Source organism: Ursus americanus, chromosome X (assembly GCF_024610735.1).
Source record: "Ursus americanus isolate L20-20 chromosome X, mUrsAme1.1.p, whole genome shotgun sequence".
Taxonomy (NCBI): Eukaryota; Metazoa; Chordata; class Mammalia; order Carnivora; family Ursidae; genus Ursus; species Ursus americanus.
In genome coordinates, this window is record NC_142164.1 from 27,013,644 (window position 1) to 27,041,228 (window position 27,585).

General features: G+C 38.7%; 1 pseudogene; it reads right to left on the reverse strand.

Moving 5' to 3' along the window:
• LOC123793866 (E2F-associated phosphoprotein-like) lies at positions 1-27,514 on the reverse strand (annotated as a pseudogene).
• Between the last annotated feature and the right edge of the window lie 71 nt (positions 27,515-27,585).

The window sequence follows — 27,585 nt, forward strand, 5'->3', positions numbered from 1 at the left end:
TTAAGAATGACTTGCTAAAACACTGAAAAAATGAAAGACTTCATCCTTGTCATAGCCTGCCACTTCAGGGGAACATTCGGTACACATGACTGGGTGGTAAATTTCTTCCACTTGTGCTCTGCGGCATCTCCGTGGTTAGACCTCATCCTCTTAGGGCCTTGCCTTTTCTTCCTGTTCTCTGGGATTTTGTATCTTATAACCTCCTCTTTGTTGACAGAACAATTCATCACAGAATTTTCTCTATACTGAGTTTGGTAGGATTTGTGCCTTTGGCAATCAAGACAGTGTGGTCATGCAGACAGGACAATTCAAGATAGCGTCACTATTTGGAACAGGCTGTTGTTGTTGATGTGGTCTTTGTATTCCAAAACAGTATACATAGTAGCTTCTTCTCTGTGCATCAACCCAGGCCTGAACTCTGTTATCTTCTTCAGGATCATATAGTAACCCATCATTTATTGGAATCTTGTGTTGTTTTTCCTTTTTCTTCTTGGTCACCTGCACTGTTTTGTCTTTATCCTCAGAATCAGAATCAAAATATATATCATCATAGTACTTTGTCAGAGCTGTTCCAACTTTTCCAGCTCCTGAGGAAGACCCTGTTTCCAGAGAGGACAACTTGTCTTCCATTGTTTTTATGGTGGAATTTAATTCGACTTCCATTTCTTTTTCAAATTCATCTTCACTAGATGATTCACTTTCTCCAGTATGACATTCTTTGAGAAGTTTTCCTTTTCGGTCAGGAGTTCCATATAAAAGCACGTCCACTTCATCTTCAGAACTGCTCAAAGCGGGTTCCTCGTCGTTGGCTCTTCAACTGCGTAGTCATCCTGGAGCCAGTTCACGGTGGCCTGCACCCTCCAACACCAACTACAAGCGTCTGCACAGCATCTGTTTACTCCACAGGCTCCCCTCGACTCAATTTTTTATACATTTCAATACCTTTGCTGTATTAGAAACTTCATGTGAGATAGAGATCTTGCCAACATGTTTCACATCGAAACTAGTTCCAATAATTTACACTTAAAGAATTCAGTTATGTTTCTCAAATATTCCCCATCTTTAGTTGTCTGTATTCTTTCTCTTCTTTTCTTTAAACAGCATGGCTTCTTAGAAATCTGGCTTAAGTAATGGCAATTAACTCCTACGATATTGGCTAGCCCACTGAAACTACCTTGGAAATTTTCCGATAGCTGAGAGAAGGTATGAAAAAAGTAATCCTCAGACACTCTGCATAATATGAGCTTTGGTTGCTCTAGGACATGAGAACATAAACTGCAAATTATGGATCTGGGTCTACAAATAATCACTCCCTGCACAGAAACTTCAGGGGCCAGAGTTTTAATGGCTATGAAAACCCTAAGGAAAATGCATGCTCATCCATAAAATGGCCAGCTTCTTTGTGTTACACAATGTGTAAAATAAAACTGCAATATGGAGATAACAACTATTAACAAAGTAAAGTTTCATTAGTAATTTTAGTAAACAAATGAAAAAAGAAGATCAACGGCAGGTCTTCTTACAGAAAAAAATTAAAATGAGAGACATTTTAATTATTGTTGCCTTAAAGTTCATATAAGAATTTCTTTTTTCCCCTGCACCTGACAATTTAAAACACATGGGTAGTGCCACTTATAATGTCGTAATCATAACACCGTTGTTCAAGAATAAAACGAAAGCAGGAGTGCTTGGGTGACTCGGTTGAACGTCCGACTCTTGATTTTGGCTCAGGTCCTGATCTCAGGGTCCTGGGATCCAGTCCCACGTTGGGCTCTGCACTCAGTGGGGAGTCTGCCTGAGGATTCTCCCTCTCTCTCCCTCTGTCCCTCCCTGAGCTTGCACTTTCTCTTTCTCTAACATAAATAAACAAATCTTAAAAAAAAAAAAAAACCTTTAAAAAAGAATAAAAGGAAAGCATAAAATCTCCATGTCATTCAGACTTTCATTCAAGATTTTGCTTCCTATGTTTTTCCTAATCTTTTCTGGGAATAACAGAAATTTATTTGTGATGATCTTGACACTTTAGGTGTGAAAAAGACATTAATAAGGCAGATATTACTGTCACTACCCCACTATGTATATGAAAAGATAATTAGTGAATCTGCTAAAAGGAAAAAAATGGGGAAAGAAAAGAAAATCTATCCGTGCGATTACTTTATTCACCAATGTCAACTGATGACTCATTCTGCAGCCTGCCAAGGAGGTTTGCTGGAGGAAGGACTCCTTCTGGGCTCAGTTACCGCAGTGCGTTTTTGCTTGCTGGTGTCAGATTCCTGCAGCTGCTGCTCTTTCATGCAGAGGGGCCGCCTCTGTAAAAGCTCAGATGCTACTGCAGCAGCAATATGTATTGGATACTCAGGAAGTCCTTGATAAATCAGTGAAGAGAGTGACGGAAATGCCTGAGAGTCAGGAAGACCCAAGTTCTTCTACCAGATCTTTTGAGAATGAGACGTGTGAGCCTTGTCAAGCCAGTTGCCCCTTCTAAGTATCACCCACAAGCCATCTGTCAACTAAAAGACTTGGATTCAACTACATCATGTCTACTATTTCTCTTACTTTATGATTCTAGGATTATCTTCTCTCTTCTTCTGGCTCAAATCCTTTCAATCTTCATCCCTTTTGACTCACTTTTTCCTTATCTTCTGAGGGAACAACATGCAAGAGACCTCTGTAAAAAACCTTCTAGTTGCAAAAAATTTAGACAAAGGGAGAAGCGTAGTGTCATATAAGGGCTGTGTGAAGCATATAGGGATTTTTAGAGGTCAAATATATATGAAGATTTTTACTATTTCTAGGTAAGGCCATTCTTGACAGAGCTTGTGTTAACATTCTCAAGAAAAGGAAAATTTCACTTCCTCCTCTCACAGCCTGTATGCTTAATATTACAAATCAGTATTGAGTGGCTATGCCACCACTAAATAGGCAGTTTATTATTTTTTATAAAAGATTTGGTAGTGGTGGGAACAAGAAAAAAGAATATAGGAATAAACAGTGATACAGCACTTTTGGTCTTTTCCCTGTATTTCCAACTGCTCAAGCACAAATCCTGCTCTTGACCTAATGCCAAATCCACTCCTCACATTCAACGATTTTAACATCACACTGCTTTCATTTATACTAAAAACAAAATCAAGACTATTTTTAATCCCATTAATAAACTGATCGATCTATCAAAAAAGAACAATAAAAAATTGTCTCCTGGAATTGACAGACATCACGAAGGCTGAGTCATAAAAACCATTCCATTTCATCCTTCATCAATTTGAAATACCAGCATTTATATTCCTTAAAATGGAGGATTCCTTTTAAGATACTTACAGGGGTCTATTTTTTTCCTTTGGCTTACGTACTCTGTTTAATAACTGATGAACTTGTGGCTTAAAAGTTTTTCAGGCATAAACATGCAACTATAAATGCTATGCTGGCCCCAGGGGTTTCTTTAAAAACAGAACCAATGGCTTCATAAAAGATCCATGTGGCTAACATAATATGCAATCTCATGTACTACTAGTTATCCTATTGTTTGCCTACCCAGCAAACATTTACTCCTTATTTCTTGTGACCCATATCCCAACTTCACTCAGCTATTATGTGGCCAAATGCTTCAGGGATCTGCTCTCTCCAGTCTCGGGATAAATCGGGATGAGTCCAAGCCAATCAAGGTAATTCTATTTTTCTTCCTAGAGAAATACGAGTAGGTGTTCCAGGATAGATTTACTTGCTCACAAAAAAAGGATTTGCAGAATACAACATGTGGAAATGTGATGACTGGGTCACAAACTGCTGCAACCAGTTTGCAAACGTCAGTAGTCAAATTGCTAAGGTTATCAGAAGAGAAGGAATGAACTTGGATCCTTAATGACATTACAAAATCTCTTAACCAATACTTGGTGTCTCTTGATTTTGCATGTTTTAAGTGAGACAGTAAAATATCCATACTATTTTAGCTACTTAATTTTTGTAATTGCAGCAATAAGTATGCTGATAAACGTATTTAAGTAAAAGAAAAAAGATATCAAAGAAACAAACTGAATCTATTGTAGAATCTATATTCGAAATGATGTTTCTACTTTAAAGTTGGGAATCTTGTTTCCTTTCCTATTATAGCATGCAAAGGACACAAAAGCTTTCTAATTTGCTTCTTTATAATGATAGTTCCAAATAGAGACATCTGCATTATATTTTGATGCTGAACCACCTGTTAATTTTTAACCAAATTTTAATTAACTGCTTAAATGTTTTGTCTATACCATCCCACATATTCAGCATTACTGAATTTCATATACAATTTACTCAAATGACCAGCTATTTTGGAGCTTTGTTTATTTTATCAGAGAGACACAGCTCTAAAGTACTTTGTATCATCTTATATCGAATTCACAGAAACTAAAACAGTAACGTATTATGTCATCAGATGAGAATAACATCATGAGTTATGAACAGGGAGTGCCAGGTTCCGCAAACGACAGCTCAACCAATCTACCTAATTTTTGTCATGGGGGTTAGGTATGGGTGTTACGCTCAACCAGGGTCCACAGATCACTCTATATTCCCCACTAGGAGGCATCCTCAGATATGAGACCTAAACTGTCAACCGAATTAAAGTCATCCTGGCTCAGAACTCCACTTTGATCCTCTCTGTGCCACCTCTTCATTTGACAACTCTCCAATCTAGTCAGTCCTCGAGTTGATATTTGCATAGATTATTTGCTGAACGCTGTGCTGGACGCCGGGCTTTTGCTAATGAACAAGATACACAAATCTCTCACTTCTCCAATATATTTGGGAGACACATGCAGTTGTTCCCCCTCACTTACAGAAGCAAAACCTGGAGAAGGTTTTCAACAGACATCTACAGGGTAGAGTTGGGACTGTTTAGAAGATGAATTTAGCAGCAGATCTCTTGGGCTCAGCTTTGAGACTTGCCACAATTTCACCCAATTCTACACGTCCAAGTTTGTTTTTCCAACGCTATCTTATTCCAGCCATGGCATTGTCAGGCTGGACTATTTGTTATTTTAAGGGTTGACCACAAGCATTTATGATATCCTAAATCGTAACTCAAACTGGCTTTAGCCATAGAAATAAATCACACTGACAGTTAGGTATTATCGAAATACTCCTATAAGTAGACATTTCAAGTATATTGTTGGATAAATCTTAAAAGCCTAAGCACCAAGCACTGAGAACATTAAAACTCAGAACTCATTTTGCCATAGAAACAAGCCACTCTATTACGAATGAATTTTGGAGCCCAAGTCATTTGTAAGATAGGTATTAAATGCTTGCTTATGCAAAATGTCACCATTCCGATTTTTGGAAAGGAAATTAAATATCACTATTTCTAATCTGACGACATTTTCCCAAAAGCATGTTACTGCTAAACCTGGGCGAATGCTCAATGGTGTTCTGGTACAGTCTACTATGAGCTTGTTTTATTATGCTTTGCCTCCTGCTTTCAAACTTTAAAATCTCCTCAAATTCACTTAACTAAAATGTCCTATTAATTGCACTCTAGGTAATTAAAATTTTGCTATCTTTGCAAGACCAAGATTAAACTAATTTATTCAAAAGGAAGACCGAGCTACTATCAATGAACATTACACCCATTTCCCATCCAGATATTTTGATAAAACGTTTCCATGATGGTTCCTTTCCTAAACTGTCTTTCTTTAGTACAGCTTAATTTCTGAACACAGAATAATTTAGGGTATTTGAAGAAAGAGAAAGTACTCACCCCTCGGTAACAAAATGGAGAAATGGTTTGTGCTAGAGGGAGGGCAACAGGGACCCATTTAAAAAAAAAAAAATGGGCCTACAAGCTCTTTCTGACCTTAGTAAAGTTCAAAGACATGGAAAACTCCAAGGATATCCAACACAATTCTGTCTGAACATTTAAATATGAAAGTTGTTAAATGGAAGTGTGAAGCTTCCTAGTCATCTCTATTCACTAATCCCTCAGAAAGACATAAAATCCCCAACCTGGTTTTGCTTGATAAAGGCAGCAGATTCATTCATACTGAGTAGTAGTCCCATCTGGAAACTACCTTTGCCTCCAGTCCCAACCATTCTGCCAGCATCCTGCAGAAGTTTTTAGCTCTCATACACTTGGAGTTTGTCCTGACATTCCTACCCCTCCCCCAAGAAAGACTCAAATAAGCACCAGGAAGCACTTATGTAAATAGCAGCTCATCAGATTCCATCTTGAAACAGAATTCTTATGATTCCAAATCCATTCTCCTGCCCACCTTCTAACATATGTCTTTAAATTCACTTATCTGAGAGCGCCATGAGTAAGCCTGCTGTTTCACAGATAAACTTGTGTTAAGAGGATTAGGAAATCTCCCCATTTTGTCTCAGAGCAGTTAGAAGTCATAGGGAAGATTCACCTTAAATTTTCAAATAAATTCGTTCTTTTTGCCCTTTTATCAATTCACTTCAACAATGGCTAAACCATATTTATTTTATTCATGCCATTTTATTTTAACCCTTTTCATACTTACAATTTCCTTAATCTATAGCTCAGAAAAAGGAAGCTTTAGTAAATTCTGTCTCATTCATTAAGGGGGAGCCTGATTTTAAATTTCCAATTTCTTCCTGAACCAAGAACTTTCACTAAACTCAGAGATGGATTATTGGCTATTTTCATGTGACACCACATTTCATTTGGCCAAATATAGAAAAAAAATTAATACATTCACTGATTGCTTTATATATATACAATGCCAGCCAGTCAGTTGATAGAAAATAATGAGTGACATAAATCTCTGTGCTTTAGAAAACAGGTAAATGAAAAACATAAGATGACTGGAAGCAGGTGAGAGCTTAGAGGAATGGTTTGAAAAAAGCAAAAGTAATACCTACATTTCCAACCAATCTACTCAGTGACAGATTCTTTTAAAAAACCTTTATTTCCTTGTGCTAAGAACACTTAAGATGAGGTCTATTCTCTTAACAGATTTTTAATTATGCAATATAGCATTATTATCTGAGACTCTTTTTTTAAAAAAAATTATTCATTTGACACAGAGAGAGAGAGCACAAGCAGGAGAAGGAGCAGGCAGATGGAGAGGGAGAAGCAGGCTTCCCACTGAGCAAGGAGCCTGATGTGGGGCTCGACCCCAAGACCCTAGGATCATGACCTGAGCCGAAGGCAGACACTTAACCAACCGAGCCACCCAGGCACCCCTAATTGAGATTCTTAATTGGAGAAACTTCCTACACTGAATGAAGGGAACTGCAAATACATAGTCCACCTTGTCGTAAGAATGGTGTGGGTATGTGAATCTGTGCAGAGACTTTTGAATAGGTCTAGGGGTTGTGGTGAGGAGACATCTAAACGACCTTAAGCATATTGTAAGTTTCTAACTGGAGTCAAAGTGATATTAGTTATGGACCTGCTACTTACAGAAAAAAATGTCTTTCTTGTTAATGTATTAAGAAAATTATTTATTGGTAAATTCTATATTCATAATGAAAAGTGTTTGTGGTAGAACATTATATTAATCTAGCCAACAGTTTCATTGTATGTTCACTGTAATTTTAATTCACCAATTAAATGTAAGTCAATAATGTAAGTTCCTGGGGCGCCTGGGGTGGCACAGTTGGTTGAGTGCCCGACTCTTGGTTTTGGCTCAGGTCATAATCTCAGGGTCGTGAGATTGAGTCTTGCATTGGGCTCTGTGCTCAGTGGAGTCTGCTTGAGATTCTCTCTCTCCCTCTCCCTCTGCCCCTCCCCACTGCACTCACACGTGCTCTCTCTCAAATAAATAAATCTTTTTAAAAAAATAAGGTAGTAAGTTCCTATTATGTACAAATATGTACTGAGTACTGAGGGTGAGTGAAAGAAAACTCACACAGATGACAGGACATAGTTTTTGCCCTTCAAGGGCTCACAGTCTATTGGAAGAGAGAGTTATCTCACTGTTACAGAACAAGCAGAATGAAAGCAATGCTATAAAAAAAATAAGATGATGTAGGATTAATTCTCTTTTGAGGTAGTTATTTATGTACATCTTATTTACCCCATAAAGAACTACAGTCAGTTTATACCCTTTGAGGACAGAAGATGGATATTATAGTTATTTGGGATTTCCAACAGTGCCTATCACATAGCTAGTTGTTAGTAAATATCCAAAGTTGTAAACTGCACTCTAATTGTGTGCTCTTAGGAGAAGCCCACAGAAGGGTATTTTCCTCTTTACAGTGATGCTACTATTTGTGGTGTAGTTTAATCTTCTGAATTTGTTTATTTGAGAAGGCAGAAAAATAAACAAGTAAACACATTGCCTTTTAAAATTTTGTTTAAGAAATAAATTTTGAGCTTGTCAACTTTCCCTATCTTGACTTCAGTTTTTCTACTTGGGTCCATCCAGTTTCAGCATCCTGTGATACTTCCCTTGATTGCAGGTTCTTTTCTAGCTAACTTTGTCATTTCTCTGCTTCTCAGCAATTTTTCTCAAAACTGGGCTAATACTCATTATTTTTTTTAAATAGTAGCTAATATTTCTCACCTCCCAGTCTTTTACCAATGCATGGAATCTACTCCTCTCAATGTCAACAACGACCTTCATTTAGTTAAATCCAATGGCTCCCTCCCAGTCCTTATCTTCTCACCTCTCCGGCAGCATTAAAGACTTGATTACTGGGGTGCCAGGGTGGTTCCGTTGTGAAGCATCTGCCCTCGGCTCAGGTCATGATCCCAGGGTCCTGGGATCGAGCCCCACATCAGGCTCCTCCACTGGGAGCCTGCTTCTTCCTCTCCCACTCCCCCTGCTTGTGCTCCCTCTCTTGCTGTCTGGCTCTCTCTCTGTCAAATAAATAAATAATAAATCTTAAAAAAAAAAAAAAGACTTCATTACTATCTCATTCTCGAAATTCAGTCTTCATTTGCTCTCCATGACACCACAGTCTTCTGGCTTTCTTCCTAGTCTCTGGCTTCTCCAAATATTTATTTCCTTGGCCTGCCTCTTCTAATTGAGTGCACTACAATTATTCCTGGAATGTCCTCTCATTATATCTATACTTTTCTGTTATGTGATTTCAACAAATGCAATGGCTCTAAATACCACTATATACAAAGGACTCTTCCTTTCATATCTTCATTCCTGAATACCATACTTTTACATAAAAATTCATGCTTGACATCTCTGGTCCAATGCCTACCTAGGCTGCTTCAAGTTAAAACTAAAGCTTAATTCAGAACAATTCTCTCAATCCTGCATTATATTTCTCCTCACTGTTCACTTCCACAGCGTTGAAGGCTAAATTACTATAATGTTCTTGTATAAACACCAAAAATTTTGAAAATGGAATTTACCGTAAAATAATTTTCTAAGCACACTGTCAAGAAACTCAAAAAATTTCCATTTTTTTTCATAGTTTATAATTCTCTGCTGACAACTATTCCCTCTCCATTCATGTTAACAGTATTCACCTTTTTCTCATGAAGCATGGTTAAAATAGCTGCTTTGAGGGCTTTACTCTACATTTCCATCATAGGTCATTTTAGGGTTAGCATCTGTTGATTTTCTTTTTCCCCTGAGAACTGGCCACATTTTCCTGGCTTTTTATATGACAAGTAATTTGAGACTATATCTTGGATCTTGAATATTATGTTGTTAAAGGTCTGCATCCTGTTAAAATTCTCTTGAGAATGTTGATTTGGGTTTTTTGTTTTATCAGGCAATTAACCTGGTTATGTGTAGATTATAAGTTCTTTCTCATTTTATGTTTGTTGGGTTTTCAAAGTCTTCACTATACTCTTCAGATCAATCCTGCACATGAACAAAACATCTCAGCAGTTCGTTTGAGACTTGAATGGCATTGTGTATTCCAGTTCCATTCTTAAAGCCTTTGTTTTCTTTGGGTCTGTTCCATGTTTGCATAGGTTGGGGAAGAGCCTACAACTTAACTGATTTACACAAAGAATTTGGAGATCCGTTCTTTCATTCTATCTTCCGACAGGATACCACTTGTCACCTCTTTGGATCACAGGGGTTCCTTTTTCAGGTTCCTTTAGCTAACAAGAAGCAGATTTTTTTCTCAGGACATTAGGCACCTATGTTTCTTCCTCTAATGTCACTGAAGCTGTACAGCTTCTTCTCTGAAATATGCCTCAGGGCAAGGCCAAGGTAGAAAAAAAAGGAAAAGAAAGAGAGAGAGAGAGAGACAGGACAGAAAGAGACCAAGAGGAAGAAAGAAAGAGAGAAAGAGAGAGAGAGGAAGGAAGGAAAGAAGGAAGGAGGGAGGGAAGGAGGGAGGGAAGGACGGAAAGAAGGAATGCGGGATTTTTCATACACTCTCTGACTTGCAGGGTCCCCTTTTCCTAGTCCCCTGGGTAAAGGAGACGGTTTCTTTCATGGATTTTGCTTTGTGAACTCAAAGTGCAGTTCAGGAATTTGGTTCACCCTTGAGTTAAAGCCAAGTGATAAAGAAGGGGAAAATGTACAGAAACAAGAGCAGTGAAAAAACAACCTCTCTGCCATTATTTCCTTTTTAGCATCTTCAGGCAGTTGCTTTTTGTATCCCACGCAGTAGTTTTAGTTGTAATTTAACTGGAGAAATAGACTAGAGTGACTTACTCCTCTTAGCTAGCTCAGAAGTCTCTGTTGTACTTATTATTTTGTTTCCTATTAAAATGGAATGTCAGGTATGTTCTCATATTCACTGCTGAAATCACACTGCCAAGAACAGTACTCAACAAATAATGAGATCTCAAAATGTATTTGTTGAATGCATTAATTAGCTAATTAACATATTTTTCTTTTCTTCCGTTTTATTTATTTTTTAAATTTTTTTAAAGATCTTATTTATTCATCTGAGAGAGAGCACAAGCAGGGGGGAGAGGCAGAGGGTGAAGGAGAAGCAGACTCCCCGCTGAGCCAGGAGTTGGACATGGGGCTCAATCCCAGGACCTGGAGATCATGACGTGAGCCTAAAGCAGATGCTTAACCAACTGAGCCACCCAGGTGGCCCTTTCCTTCCATTGACTTTCTTCTAGAAAGTTGCCAAGTATGGAAATATGGGTTTTAGAACCTCTCAAGATCTTGGCTCATTTCATGATGCTGTTTCCCTTCTCATGACACTAAAAAGTGGTCCTTTTATGATGTCCAATTTAGGGGGACGGAGGTTAGAGTACAAGGTCACTTGAGAATTTGTTATGGAAGGGGTGCAAAAATAAAACTGAGCTGCTAAGTTCTCTAGGCCTTCAATGAGCCTGACCCTGTTTCGATTAGCGTTACCATCTATTGCAAATCTTTATGAAAGTAACTGAAGATTCCTAGAGAATTTCAGAAAACCTAAAGAACATTAAAAAAAAGAAAATCAGTTCTCAGGAGGTAGCATCTTAATAAAATACTCCTTAACAATTTAACATTATGTAAGTTGCTATTTACCAGTTCTGTACTTTCTTCCTTTCCGGAGATAAGGTACTAAAATGGCCTGTAATTGAAAGGAAAGAACACTGTGCCTATCTTTGCCCTTGTTATGCACTGAGGCAACCGAATTGACTTTCCATGGGCACACACTGATCATTAGGCTAGCCGTAGAGCAAGAACAAAATGAACTAAATTTAATGAGTAGCTGAGCATTTGAGAAATGCAGCACTTCTAATAGCAAGTATCACAGAGACCATCAACAAATCTTTTCCAGTATCTGATGGATGAACATACCATCCAGTTTGAGAGTCCAGAGGCTGGTAGGATCCCAGAGCCCCTACCTGAAGACACAGTATAGAGTCCTTCTGCCTCTACCTCTTCAGCTGTCTCTTTCAGGATTTGTTTAACTCACATGAACTGTTCCGGCCTAAGAGAACTATAAGATACAGAGCTAAAGTAGGGCTGCCCATAGTATAAAGTGAGCATATAATTTATAGTCAAAATTGGGACATATTTAAGAAAGAAAGGAGGTGCTATTGATAATTAGGATAGGAAAAGAAGAAGAAACTGGGATTTTCCTGGGCAAACCAGGAGGTACAGTTTGTATGATAGAGAAGATTCAAATTACCATCTATAATATCCAATGAGCTAATCTCACTTGAATTTACAGCAAGTACATACGAAAGCTCATAAACAGTAAAAAATTCTATTGGATATATTGAAAACCACAATCTTACTCACAAAAAAAGAAAGCAAAAACTAAAATCAGTTATTACTGTACATAGGGATCCAATACTTTCCTTTCAAGAGAGACAAAGAAAAAATTAAGAATTATTCCTAACTTTTAACAGTACAAACTATCTTGCAGGTTAACCACGTAGAGTCCTCATTCATGAGTTAAAGTTCTTCCTCTCAGTACATTTCTTGCTCATACACGTAGAAGAAACGCTAGATTTAGGAAAATAATCATGTTGTAATCCTTAATGAATTAATTTCTTTAAGCAGTAGTCATCAATGAATGAAACCATTAGATGAAAGATTTGGGGTGAATTCCATACTAGAGGTGCTATATCTGAATGCACTGAATACCTGATATCCATAGCGTAGGAAAACATTACCTGCCTCATGATGTGACGCAATATGATTTGCAAACTACCACCTATGATGTATTCTTACACAGAAAAAAGTTGAATCTAGAGGAAGTCAAGTCTTAATAAATAACTTCTTATTTACAGGAAATAAAGGTGTAGAGGAACAAGTTGAAAAACATCACAGGGAAGCTAACACATCTAGATTATGAGATATATTATAAGACAAGTGAGCTTGATTCTTCAATAAGTCGGTAGGATGAAGAAGGGGGGGAAGTAAAGGAGAAATGTTCTGAATTTAAAGTGTAAAAGACATTAAAAATTTTTTAAAGACCGGTGATGGGTAGTAAGGAGGGCACGTATTGCATGGTGCACTGGGTGTTATACGCAACTAATGAATCATCGAACTTTACATCGGAAACCGGGGATGTACTGTATGGTGACTAACATAATATAATAAAAAAACATTAAAAAAATAAATTTTTTTAAAGGGGTGCCTTGCTGGCTAAGTTGGAGGGGCATACCACTCTTGGTCTCGGGGTTGGGAGTTTGAGCCCCACATTGGAGGTAGAGTTTACTTACAAAATGTTTTAAAAAACTGTAGAAGTCATTAAACTAAATACCATGTTTTGGATTCTTACTCACAAAATAAATTCAAATAGATATTATGTTGGGCAATCAGATTTTTGAGTAATGGCCAATATAAGGTAAATGCAACTGTGCTGATATGTTTTATTTATCTCTCCTAATCCACTCTCCATTCATTTCCTGCACGTGAAGGCAGAACTCTACGGCTTACATAAAAGGGTACCATTGCTCTCAGTCTCCAGTTTGTCCAGTGGGATGGACCAAAGGATTGGCATTTTGGTTGCATCCCTCTACCAAAGATAGCTCCTGTCTAGTGGACCTACATCCGAATTTTCCTAGGACGGCCCCAGGTTTAGCACCAAAAATCCCACATTTCCAGAAATTTCGCAATCCTAGGAAAACAGAGATGGTTGATCACCATGTGTGAACCTCCACATTTAGCTACATTCTCAAGCTTCTGCCAATTGTTTCTCTCTCCTTTGTCTTTTAGGCTTAGTAGTAATGGGTCCCTGGTGCTGCCACCAGCAGAGTACCATCTTATCCCTTGTTGTTTTTCCTAGCATTTTCCTTGACTTTGTAAATCATCCCTCTGGTAAAGATCGTTTTATACCTTTTGGAAAATGTTATTTCTTTTCCGCCACTACCATTGGTGTAAAATAAGAAAATTTTGTAAATTTCAAATGTGTGATAATGGCATTTTGCTTATATAAAGAAATAACTATGGTTTTGAAGATGTACACTGAAGTATTTTGGAGTGCAATTATAAGATGTCTGGGATTTTTTCTTTTTTCTTTTTAAAGATTTACTTATTTATTTGATAGAGAGAGTGTGCACAAGCAGAGGGGAGGGGCAGAGTGAGAGGGAGAAGCAGACTCCCCGCTGAGCAGAGAGCCCAACACAGGACTCCAACCCAGGACCCTGAGATCATGACCTAAGCTGAAGGCATATGCTTAACCGACTGAGCCACCCAGGCACCCTGGGATTTTCTTTAAAATGTTTCACTAAAATAAGGGGGCATGGAGATGAATCATGAGTATTAAAACTTGATAATTCTAGAATATGGTTGTTTGCTATCTAGAGGCTCATTTTATTACCTATATTTGTGCATGTTTGTTTGTCTTTTTTTTTTAAAGTAAATTCTACCTCCAATGTGGGGTTTGAAGTCATGACTCTAAGACCAAGAGCTGCATGCTCTACTGACTGTGCCCGCCAGGTACCCTGTGCATGTTTGAATTTTTTTTAAAAATTAAAAAGAAGCAATTCATGCAGTTTGACTTGCATGAAGAGAGTTATCAGATAAATGTATAGTCATATTGTAAGGAAAATATAAGCCTAAAATGATCATCAACATATGAAGTTATTTCTAGCCTTAAAAAAAGAGTATACTGAATTAATCCAATTTCCTCCAAGTCCTTCATATGATCAGTGAAAAACATGTGCAGAAACGTGGGTGAACAATAAAGATGTAGACCTGAGTAGAATGAAGGTCTATAGGCAATGTATCAATGCCAGGTAAAGAGTCTGATTGGACCTGCTTGAGTAATGTTCTCACTTCTTAAACCAATCAGTCTTCCTCAGGGGATGAGTGTCTTTTATACTGTGGCCTCTGTTCTTAACTGCAGAAATAACTGATATTGAGTCATAGCTATTTTTATATATATCAGGGGAAAAGCACTTTAAAGGTAATAGATGTTCATTGTTGGGAATTTGGATATTCCAAAGTACTATAAAAAAATAAAATTCCCCCATAAGTATATTGCCATGTAATATTAACTGTTAATTTGTCAGTGTGTTGCCATTTAGTCTTTTTTAAGTTTTTATGTGTGTATACACAACACACATTAAATTCACATAAGTTATCATAGTATAGTTATAGTTTTACTGTTTAAATCCAAGTTTGCATGTAATATGAATAAATTAAACATGATCAAGTACAAATATGTTAAAACAGTATTTAATGGGGGCATCTGGGTGGCACAGTTGGTTAAGCATCCGACTCTTGGTTTCAGCTCAGGTTGTGATCTTGGGATCATGGGATCAAGCCCTGCATGGGACTCTGTGCTCAGCAGAGTCTGCTTGGGATTCTCCCTCTCTCTCTGGCCTCCCACTTGTGCTCTCTCTCTTTCTCTAAAATAAATAAATAAAATCTTTTTAAAAAAAAAAGAATATTTGCATCTATGTTCATGACAGAATAATGATCGGTAGTGGTATTTTCTTTTTTTATTATTATTTTTAAAGTAAGGTCTACGCAAATATAGATCCAAATATTCATAAAAATGTTTTAGCCTAGGGGGTGCCTGGCTGGCTCAGTCAGGAGAGCAAGAGACTCTTGACTTCTAGGTTATTAATTCAAGTTCCAAGTTGGGTGTATAGATTACTAAAAAAATAATTAAACTTAAAAAAGTGTTTCAGCCTATGCAATCCTACAGTATATAAAGTAAATAATCTATCATGATGAATAGAGGGCCTTTCTGAGAATGCCAGGATCATTCAACACTCAGAAATCAATGTAATTTACCATACCAATAGACTAATGAAGAAAAAGCACCCGATAGTCTTAGTAAGTGGAGAAAAAACATTTCACAAAATGCAGTATTCTTTCATGGTAAAAAGTCAGCAGATCAGAAATGGAAAGAAACTTCAACTTGATAAAGTTCATCCTCAGTAAATCACCTTATATCACACTTAATGGTGACGGGCTGAATGCCTGTCTTCTAAGATTGTAAAACAGGCACTATCTGCTCTCTCCACTCAACTCAATATCATACTGGAGGTTCTAGTCACTGCCATAATGCAAGAAAACAAAATAAAAGTCACATGGATTAGAAAGGAAAAAATAAAACAAACTATTTCACAGACTAGTAGAAAACCCCAAAGAATCAACAAAAACAATAAAAAACTACTAGAACTAGTATGGTCACAGGATACAGGTTAATTCATATAGATCTTATATCTATATGATCTAGTAATGAAGAATTAGAAATCTATTTTTTTAAGTACAGTTTATAGCATCACACACACACAAAAATCCAAAATACTCAGGTAAGAACCTAATAAAATATATGCAGGATCTGTATGCAAAAACAAACAAAATAATAATAAATGAAATCCAGAAGACCTAAATAAATAAAGAGATGCGTTTATTTATGAATTTCAAGAATCAGTGTTGTTAAGATGCCCATTCTATCCAAATGCATCAGGATATTCAATAAAATCTTAAAGAGAGTTCCAAACGGACTACTGAGAAAATAGCAAGATAATTCTAAAATGTATATGAAAATGCAAAGGAACTAGAATTCCCAAAACAATTTCGAAATAGAATAAAACTTTAGGACTTGCATTACCAAATTTCTTTTTTTTTTTTTTTAAAGATTTTATTTATTTATGTGACAGAGAGACAGCCAGCGAGAGAGGGAACACAAGCAGGGGGAGTGGGAGAGGAAGAAGCAGGCTCATAGCAGAGGAACCTGATGCGGGGCTCGATCCCAGAACGCCGGGATCACGCCCTGGGCCGAAGGCAGATGCTTAACGACTGAGCCACCCAGGCACCCCGCATTACCCAATTTCTAAACTCACTATAAAACATATTCCACACATGGTTATTGCAAAAGGATAGGTATATATTTCTATGGGAAAAATCGTACTGAAATAGACCAACAGATATACATACAGTCAATTGATTTTCTTTCTCATTATTTTCAATTACACAATACATGAATTCATTCTTGTAAAAATCCAAACAACACAGATAAAATAAAAGTCCTTCTCAAAGTCTGGCCCCTAATGCCACTGACTTTAGAAGAGATTTCATCTGTGAGTCAGCAGTATACCAGGTTGAAAGAGCCAGACCCTATTTCTGGTTCTGGTATAAACTTGATGTTCTATTTTGACTCTTTCTGGGTTCAAAGAAAAGAAGCACACACAGATGAGCATGACTCATATTAAGAATACTGAAAGGAGTACAAAAGGACAGGAAAGAATCTGAATATTACAACCAGTCTCACAGAGAACTGGGATATTATCTGGAACCCAGCTCAGCAATAGTAACTCAGTCCTACTTTGGGGTCCTTAAACAGTAAAGATCCATGATACACTCAACTCCCCGCTCTCCACTATAATGACCCAATGTTTTGTTCCTGCTCACACTATTCCAAATACTTTCCGAATTCCTGACTCTCTTCTTAATATATTCTGCCGACTACCTTTTGTACCTCGTCAGTCTCCTCATCCTAATTTCTCCATAGAGCCTGAGCTTTCTATCAGAACTTTCATTTCCTTTAAAGAAATTTTCTGGTTGGCAATTATCTAGTATGAAGGCATTTTTTTTTTGGCAAAGCCCTCATGCTTGACAGTCTCAGAGGCTGCTGGTCAGCCCAAAGTCAGCTATTGTGGTCCACTGAGTTTTGACCAAGGCATAAAAGCAATTATATAGATTGGTTATTCTTTCTAACAAATTTTGCTAAAATAACTGGATACCCAAACTCACAAAATAAAAGAAAAACAACAAAGAATCCAGCAATCCCACTTCTGTTATATATCCAAAGGAATGAGATCACTGTCTCGAACACATCTCTACAACCCTGTGCTTATTGCTGCATTATTCACAATATTCAAGATGTGGGAACAACCTAAGTGTCCACTGCTGAATGAATGGATAAAGCAATTGTAGTATACTTACAATGCACTATTATTCAGCCATAAAAAAATAAGGAAATCCTACTGTTTATTACAACATGGATGAAATCGGAGGGCATTATGCTAAGTGAAATAAGGCAGACAGAGAAAGACAAATACCGTATGGTAAAACTTACACGCGGTATCTAAAAAAAAAAGTCAAACTCATAGAAGAGGAAAAACAGCCTCAATCCACTCATGACCCCATTTATAAAAAATAACTCAAAATATATCATAAGCTTAAATGTAAAATCTAAAGCAATACTTCTGGAAGAAAACACAGTACAAAATTTTTGTGAACTTGGTTTAGGCAAATATTCCTTTAACATAGCACAAAATCATAAAATAAATTCTTATAAATTGCACTTTACCAAAATTAAGAATGGATGCTCTTCAAAAGACAGAGAATGAAAAGAAAAGCAAAGATTGGGAGAATATATTTGCAATTTGCATATCAGACAAAGGATCTGTTTCCAAAAAAACGTATTTAAAAACTCTCAAAACTCGGGGTGCCTGGATGGCTTAGTTGGTTAAGCATCTGCCTTCAGCTCAGGTATTGATCCTGGGGTCCTGGTATTGAGCCCCGCGTTGGGCTCCCTGCTCAGTGGGGAGCCTGCTTCTCCCTCTCCTCTGCCCTGCTTATGCTTGTGCTCCTGCTCTTGCTCTCTCTCAAATAAATAAAAAAAGTCTTAAAAAAAAAACCTCTCAAAATTCAATAATAAGGAAAAGCAGCCTAACAACAACAATAACAAAAAAATGGGCACAGACATCTCAGTGAAGAAAATATACAAATTTCAAATGGCACATGAAGTGAAGCTCAACATTAGTATTCATTAGGGAAATGAAAATAAACCTGTGAGATAGCACTAAACACCTAATAGATGGGTTTTTAAAAAAGGCATTGTCAATACAATGGATTGGTAGGGATGGAGAACAGCTGACGCTCTTACATTTCTGTTGGGACTGTAAAATGCTGCAGTCCCTTTGAAAAACTGGTCGATGGTTTTTTATAAATGTGAACTTTCACTAACAATTTAACTCAGCCATTCCACTCCTAGGTATTTATATAAATTAATTATATCAATTATATATTATACATACTATATTATATATTATATATTAATTTATTGTTTAGTACTCCAACGTATTTATATAAACAAAACAAAAACTTACGTTCACACAAAATCAGGTATGCAAATGTTTACAGCAGCTTTATTCATCATCACCACAAATTAGAAACAATCGAAACATCCTTCAATTGGTGAATGTATATCCATATAATGGGACAGTACTCAGCAATAAAAAGGAGCAAAGTACTAATACATGTCATAAGAAGGGTGCATCTCAAAAGCATTAGCTGAGTGAAAAGAGCAAGACTCAAAAGGATACACAGCTGTTTGGTTTCTTTCATGTGACATTCTGGGAAAAAGATCACAAGCAGATCTGTGATTGCCAAGGCTGGGGCAGAGAACGGAGTAGAAAAAGACACAGGGGAACTCAAAAGGGTAATGGACCTGCTCTCTATATTGATGATTTTTTTTTTTAAGATTTTATTTATTTGACAGACAGAGAGAGCACAAGTAAGGGGAGCAACAGGCAGGGGAGAGGGAGAAGCAGGCTTCCAGCTGAGCAGGGAGACCAATGCGGGGATCATGACCTGAGCCGAACGCAGATGCTTAACGACTGAGCCACCCAGGCGCCCCTGCTATTGGGTTTTTGACTCCGCAGTTGTCACAATCTGTAGAACTGTATCCTACAAAGTGTAAATGTTACTGTTTTAAAGCACATATTAACTAAAAATGGTAGTAAACTGGTACTGCTTGTTTTGGCAATGTAGAGAAATGTCTCTAAGTAAAATTTAATGTGGCTAAAAGTAAGCAAATTAAAATTATTTCCATAACCTTTCAAAATTTTCATTGAGTTTTGAGAATTTTCTGTATTGTTCTACACATCTTTTCCTTTAGGAGATAACAAGCCACTGACTACAACTATCTAAAATTTCATCGCATGTGGTGTCATAGTGGTACAGAGAGGTAGTTCTCATAGGCTCAGCATTTATTTAATTTTACGTAATTATTGAACCATGAGCACTTTAAGACCTACCATGCACAGTGAGTTGCTCAATTATTCAAAATTTGATATCTCAATTTTCATTCACCAGCATCTGACTATCTTGTTCAGAAGAAGAATAAAGAGCACCGAACTGCTTTCAGTGCACACCTGAATCCCTATGTCAAATGTGTCCTCAGTAGGGAAACTGGAGGACTCCATAAAAACCTCTGTTTTTTTGTTCCTTTTTCTGCTTCTATTCTTGCTAGGACCTATACTCCCACTTTACACATACCTCAGAATGTAAATGGTGTATGACCTCCTTGTAAGGGTCAAGAAATCAAGAATTTCTTTAGAATAAGTAACATCTAAGGAAGAACCAGATGAGGATGACCAGACGAAGCTATCATATGTATATTCCAGATCACCAGAACTACACACCTTGATGCCAAGACCCATCCCCCAGCACACGCCCACCCCCACCCCTTCCCCGGCTCCAAGGAATAACACTTGGGTCTTCATCTTCTAACTGGTTCCTGGATGCCTGAGAGGACACAAACACCAGGCGATGGTCCTCAGTAGAAACCTTCAGATGCCAAGCAAAGACAAGACTCCCTCCTTTCCTTTCTGAATCTCCCAGACACTCTGTCTGTACCTGTACTCTCTCTATACCTTCAACAAACTCTTTCACCTCCTGTTGGCTCATGTTTGATTTCTATCCTGTGTACAGCCAGGGACCCTCTTGGTCCTGCAGGTCCCCCTCTGGCTCCTCAGACCTGGCCCGTTGATATCAAGCCCAGAGGTTGGTCTTAGACTAGTTTGTTCCTTAGTATTCCAATCTATAAGGATTTGTAAAATCACTCTTCATGGAATTTTGAAAGCTCTGTAAAACTGACAAATTAGGCTTATGTTAGGAGGGCGAGCAGAAGAAATCCAGATTCCCAACGCTTGCTTTAAGTGTGGTAGCTTTATGTTAATCTACATTACATATTAGTATATGTGAGAAACAGGCTACCGGTGAGATGTTTTGAAAGCCAGCAGTGTAGATGTTCCTGTCCACCTCTATGATTCCTACTGCAAATATTCAATAATCCTGTAAGTGTGCAAACGCCATTCAGATACCTAATTTAGACTCGAAATGGAAACAAAGCAAAATGTTCCTGTAGTTGTGCCTCCCAAATAAAACAGTAAGAAATAGTTGTGTTGCGGGGCGCCTGGGTAGCGCAGTCGTTAGGCGTCTGCCTTCGGCTCAGGGCGTGATCCCGGCGTTTTGGGATCGAGCCCCGCATCAGGCTCCTCCGCTGGGAGCTTGCTTCTTCCTCTCCCATTCCCCCTGCTTGTGTTCCCTCTCTCGCTGGCTGTCTATCTCTGTCAAATAAATAAATAAATAAATAAATAAATAAATAAATAAATAATAGTTGTGTTGGAAAATCACGAACCATAACCTTGGACTTTCTCTTCTCAGGTGATGTGCTAAGACTGTTGGTAGAGGAAAGTCTCTTTAGAATTAACCAGGGACCTCTTCAACACAAATAGAGACTGCTATGCATCTCAATACTTCCTCACACTGGCTGGGCAGGTAAGCAGGAGAAATGCTGTCGACAGAAACTTAAATTAAGTGAGCTATATTGCATAGACTTGCATTCCAGCAAAGGTGAACTTACAAAGTACATCTTGGTTCGAATACTTACAAGAGTTCCAATGTTTAATACTTTCTGGACTGGAACAAAGAAGTTAGTGAAAGGTCAGCATAGTCAGTGTACGTAAAAAATCTGGCAAAAATCTTATCTGTAGAATGGGGCAATTTCACCCATATCCTGGGCAATTTCACCCACCCTCCATCCATTCAGATGCAGTACACAGTCTGTAGAGATTTGTCACCTGCCACATCACTATTTTAAAATGAAATCTATTTGTCCAATAAAGAAGGTAAGTAAAATGGTACAAAAACCAAACAAACAAAAAATCCTGTTAAATCAGGTTCAATTCTTGGCTGTACTACCAAAATAACTACATGTCTCAGGCAGATAATTTTCTGTCTCAGGCCACAGTTCCCTCATCTACAAAATGAAGGGGTATAAATACTTAATCTCCAAATTCCTTCCAATATCTAATAACAGTCCACAATCTGAGAAAGAAGAAGGGCTCAAGTGTATGCTACTAATTCTCTCCATCCAGCAATCTCCAAACAAATACAGTGTTTGTCAAGAATCAAAGTCTGGGGGCGCCTGGGTGGCACAACAGTTAAGCGTCTGCCTTCAGCTCAGGGCGTGATCCCGGCGTTTTGGGATCGAGCCCCACATCAGGCTCCTCCGTTATGAGCCTGCTTCTTCCTCTCCCACTCCCCCTGCTTGTGTTCCCTCTCTCGCTGGCTGTCTCTATCTCTGTCAAATAAATAAATAAAAATCTTTAAAAAAAAAAAAAGAATCAAAGTCTGATTATAAATAAGCTTTTTCATGTGTTACATTGCCTATTGCTCCTTGCTGCTGCCTAAGGGAAACCACCTCACTGTGGGTACAACCACAGATCAAATTCTATGCTCTCGTGACAACTCAGAGCCAATTATACAGAAGTGTTTGATGAGACACCAACACTGATTCCTGCCATTTTCTCCCCCTCTTTGCTCAATATTTCCAAAACCTGCTATGCGAAAGAGAAAAGTATGCTTAGTACTTCAAAAAGATCTGCACATAATACAAATCTTCAGGGATATGGCTCAGATTGCACAAAGCCCAGGCCCACCCCAACATGATTTTTAAGGTCAGAGAAACCTTCAGCCATCTTAAAGGTGCCCATGATCTTGGTCAATTCTTTGGAAATGATATTTTCACCTACTTTCAATTTGCCTAAATTTTCCATAAAATTGGGAATGGAAAAGATATAGCACTCTAACTTAGATAGCACGTTATTCTGCTTTATGGAGTAGCATCTTTTTTCCTTACAAAACAAACAATCAAAGTTACATGTGGGGGAAGGAGTGTTTCTGAATTCTAAATGTGTTGGAAACAATAAGCGTATTCAGAAATATTGTTAGATTGACTTACAGCTCAGTGTTAAGAAGAACAAAGGCCAATAATGTGAATCTATTTACCAGGTCAATGGGAACTTAAATGCACAAGAAAGACTGGGAGACCATGCTTACCTTAGTGAGACTGCTTTCCATACTGAGGCAACATCTCATCTACTCATGGGCTGCCAACAGCAGAGAAAATCGGTATAGTTTCAGATTTGGGGAGACGGTGGTCACCTATATAGTTATTTCCAATGGGGTGATGAAGCAAACACACTAGTTTCTAAATCAATTCCTTTGATTTGAGGGCACTGGAATATGATTTACTTAAGATACCTATAAGATTGTACACCATGAATTGATGAATTCACTGATTGAATTTCTACTAGGATACAAATATCATTCATGGCAGAATTATTAAGATGTTTGAGGTTATAGAAAACGACTCATAAAACTCAAATCGTGCTTCAAATGATGAGCGTTTGAGCTTCTGTTTGTTTTCAATGAGGGGCTTTGAGTTGTTACTTGTTGATCCTGTGCAGTAAGCATCAAGTTCCATTTCCAGGAATAATGATGGGGAGGATAGAGGGTGGAAATCGGTAATCACTCTGAGAACGGGTCAAAAGGGAATACATGTATGCCTAGCACCTAGGGTGCTCAGGCCCCTGTGTTTTTAGATCTCAATTTTTTTTTAGATTTTATTTTATTTATTTGACAGAGACAGCCAGCGAGAGAGGGAACACAAGCAGGGGGAGTAGAGAGGAAGAAGCAGGCTCCCAGCAGAGGAGCCTGATGTGGGGCTCGATCCCAGAACTCCGGGATCATGCCCTGAGCTGAAGGCAGACGCTTAACAACTGCGCCACCCAGGCGCCCCTTAGATCTCAATTTTAACTGGATTATTTTAAGGCACACGTGACTCTAAATTTCCTATAGCCCCAAGAACCTGCCAGATTGGAGCTATATATATTTGAGAGACACTAGTGTACCAGCTCAAAAAGAAATTTGTCCAAACTAACTTCAATCTTTCCTTCTATCTCAGAAAGTAGTAGGAAGAGTGGCCCAGGGAATTTTAACATAGCTGACTTCAATTGGAATCAGCCCAGGAGAGGAAATAGGGCTTGGAAATGGATGTATCCATTGAGACATGCAGGACAATGGAGAGTAGGGTCCGGGAGGCTAGAACACGCACAGACACAGGGTATGGGAAGAAGCCTAACTCATTTAAATAGGATTTAAAAATGCAGATGGTGTCCCAGGCAAGTGGTGAGCAGGAAGAGGGAAACGAACATAACGTGATGGGGTATTCTGCCCAGGGCAAGGCCAGCTATGGTTAAGGGGAAATCAAAGGAAAGACGACCCTCGTTAGTTATAGCAAGCAAGTCAGCACACAGACAAACATAACGGAAATTTCTTTTTGGCCTGAAACATCCCAGCCACTGTGCTGGGCTTAGGATAAGACTTAAGTACCAGAGAACATAAACTTTCCTATAAAGAGCCAGACAATAAACACTTAAGACTTGGAGGGCCATACAGTTTCTGTTGAAATGACTCAACTCTGCGTTAGTGGCACAAACACAGTCCCAGATAATACATAAATGAACGGTGTAGCTGTGTGACAAAAATCTTTATTGACAAAAGTAGCCTGACCTCCATCCTAGAGGTCTTGGAAGTGCTTGATTGGTTAAACAAAAGCAACTTAAAACTAAGAGGCTAAGGATCTGACGATTATCAAAACTGGAGAATGATGGGTGGAGCCGAATCTTGGGAACAAGGCGCAGTTCTCGTAACTGTGGCTGGAGATAAAGACAAGCACAGCAACGGGGGCAACGACGGTCATCCCAGAATAATAGACAGTAGCTCTGAAAACCCATTCTGTCCTGCGGTCAGATGGGTTCCAGAGTTTGGGGCAATGCTGAGCCTGCGGTTTTGCAAAGCCAGCCATCACGGCAGCTGGGAGGGAGGAAGCAAGCAATATGTATAGCAGCCACATGCATGCTTGTCCCTTACAAAAGCACAGTGTAAGGAATACTGGAACACTTAGGACACTGATTGTAATCTCCATTTTTAGAACCGCGCTGCACTGTAAAATGAGGATAATACTAATCCCTGAGACCAATCTTTCTCTAGTGCTCTCACAAGAATTCAACGAAATCAGAGACGTGAACATTCTTTGTAAACCACGAAGCGCTCTCCACAGCCTGGTTATGAAGATCACATTCACGATTAGCAACGCTCTAGTTTGGTCATGAATTGCTCTCATCGCTATACCCTTCTTAAATAACAGATGCCTAATCTCTGACAAAGTGCAATTATGTAATGTGATTAGATGAGGCAGTTTGATAAACTCATCTGAAAGACTAAGCCACACTTCTTAACTAATCCAATCTCTCGGCAAATTAAAGGTAAGGGTGTAGAAGGGTCTTGCCCAATATTACACTAGTTACAGTCGGTTGGTCAGTCTGCTGGCATCTCTGCAAGTGTGAGGCAATCGAGTACACGTAGCAACAAATAATGTAACACAAGTAAAATTAATTGATAAAGGAAAATAAGACTGAGGAGAAAAAAATTGAACCTAGGCATGGGATAGTAAAGAAATTCTAACTGACAGAGAGCTTGCTTTCTAGGAGCTATTCCATTCTATGGATACAAACTAAACTTTGTCCTCAACTTCAGTTTGCAGACGAGCTGTCTATATTTCCTGTGCGATACCAATCTCACGACAAGAGGGGCACCCCTTATTTTATCCTAAGCTTGCAACGGTAGCAAAAGGCAGACTGTGGTCAGTTGTGATGTAACATCAAGACCTTCTCTCCTGCTCTGCTAGCACCCAGCATTGCAGAAATCATGAGAAGTATCTGTTTCTGTGTCTCCTCCTTGGCACCAGTCCCCATGCCCTCAGGCTGCTGAAGCGGGTGTGGAAACACAGAGGCAGTGATTTCTGCCTTGGATGGCCAGCTCTCTCCAGGACCCGAGTAACAGTAGAGGCAGTCTGGGACCAGTGAATTAAAGCCATCCATCAGGCTCGTGCGCCACACTGATCGGCTGCTTCTGCTGACAACAGGGAGAAGTAAGCTCTCACAAGGGGACTGGAAATGCAAGAATTGGAGATTTAGAAATTAGGAACCATTTCAGGAAACAGACTGGTAAGGAGGAGAACCATTATTCTATCAGATTTTGAAGCCACCTCCATGCTTTACCTAGAAACACAGCCTCATTTGTCAGGGAAAGTATGGCTAGCCTATGAGGTTATGGGGGGAACAATACGGACAGCTTTTCATGTTTTAGGCAAACATGAAAGGACTAAACAGGTCATCTTTGTTGCCTCCCGGTACTACGCAGGCCAGCTTTAATTACCAAAAGCAGCTCTCTTGTCTCCATACTTGCTGTGCTGTTTAATCTACAGTCCCAGGTGTCTCAGCCTCTCTATCTGTCAGCCAGCTCCACTTTTATGGAGAGGCAAAAAGATGTCACTGGGAGCAAGCTTGTGATCTCTCTATTTCCAACTCAGTCGGTCTCTGTACATTTATTATTTCATTACAAGGAAAATCAAAAATGATAATTCTGGGAAATTAATTAACACAGAGCAGTGTGGATGCTTAACCACAATGCATTGCCTTGCAAGTCCTAGTTCTGCCCCAACTAGTAAATTGAATCTGATACATCTTCATACCCAGCAGGAAAAGAACGGATTATGCCTTTCCTCCCAGATGCTAAATCAGTTGCACTTCTCCACTTCTCTACTTGTCTGTCAGACTTCCAGGAAAGCTTCATGTCTAGTATGCTTACGACTGGGAACTCTTCCATGTGGAGGGACGCTATCCCTACTTCCACACTGCCTCTCCATTCAAACCCAATTCTGAAGGCACTTGTAGCAGACCAAACAGGTATTGGCAAAATAGGCTGTTATTTGAGAAGCAGAAATAACAGACTACCTTCATCAAAAATATCTCATGCCATGCCCCTGCTAATGACCTACTAGGATGCTTTGTTACACCTTATTCATTCATTCACAAAAACTCACGGAGCAATTCCTCTGTAAGCTCCTTCGTATCACCCACTGTGCCAGAGGCCAGAGATACAATATAGTGGAGCAGAAGGACAAGGAAATCGATGTTTCAACCGTGTCATAAGTGCCCCAATAGAGATACGCACAGACTGCTGTGGGAACACAGAGGACAGAGACACGTAGAATGAGAGCATGAGTGAGAAAGCGAGCAATAACTTGGCAGAAAACTGCAGGTCGGAGACACTAAATACCAGGTTTTCCTGCTTCAGAATTCAGTGCAGGCCAGCACCGGCGAAATTATGCTGTACATAATCATGCATTTTAGGCTGCTACATTTCTGCACGAGCTTCAGAGCCTAGATGAGAGTTTACTGAGAGAGGGGTCTCCAAATATACAAACAGTATCTGCACTGTCCAAGATGGTAGCCGCTAGCCACACGTGCATATTTAAGCACTTGAAATATGGCTAGTGCCAATGAGGAACTGAATTTCTAATTTTTTTGTAATTTTAATTAATTTAAAAGTAAACATAAATTGCCACATGAGGCTACCGGTGACCATATTACACGGCAGAGGTCTAGATGGTATGTCATGTATTAAGATGGAGTAAGTAAACGGTATATGTTTCCTCACTAGGCAATTATACTGGACACCACAAAAGCCAAAGCTAAACAATTCTTTTCATGTCTTACCGCCACTACCAAATTTGGGGTCCTCGTCATGTTATACTTAAACTTCTGATTTTATGGACTTGATCATTTTGTGAGCACTCTCTTCTTCCTCTAATCCATCG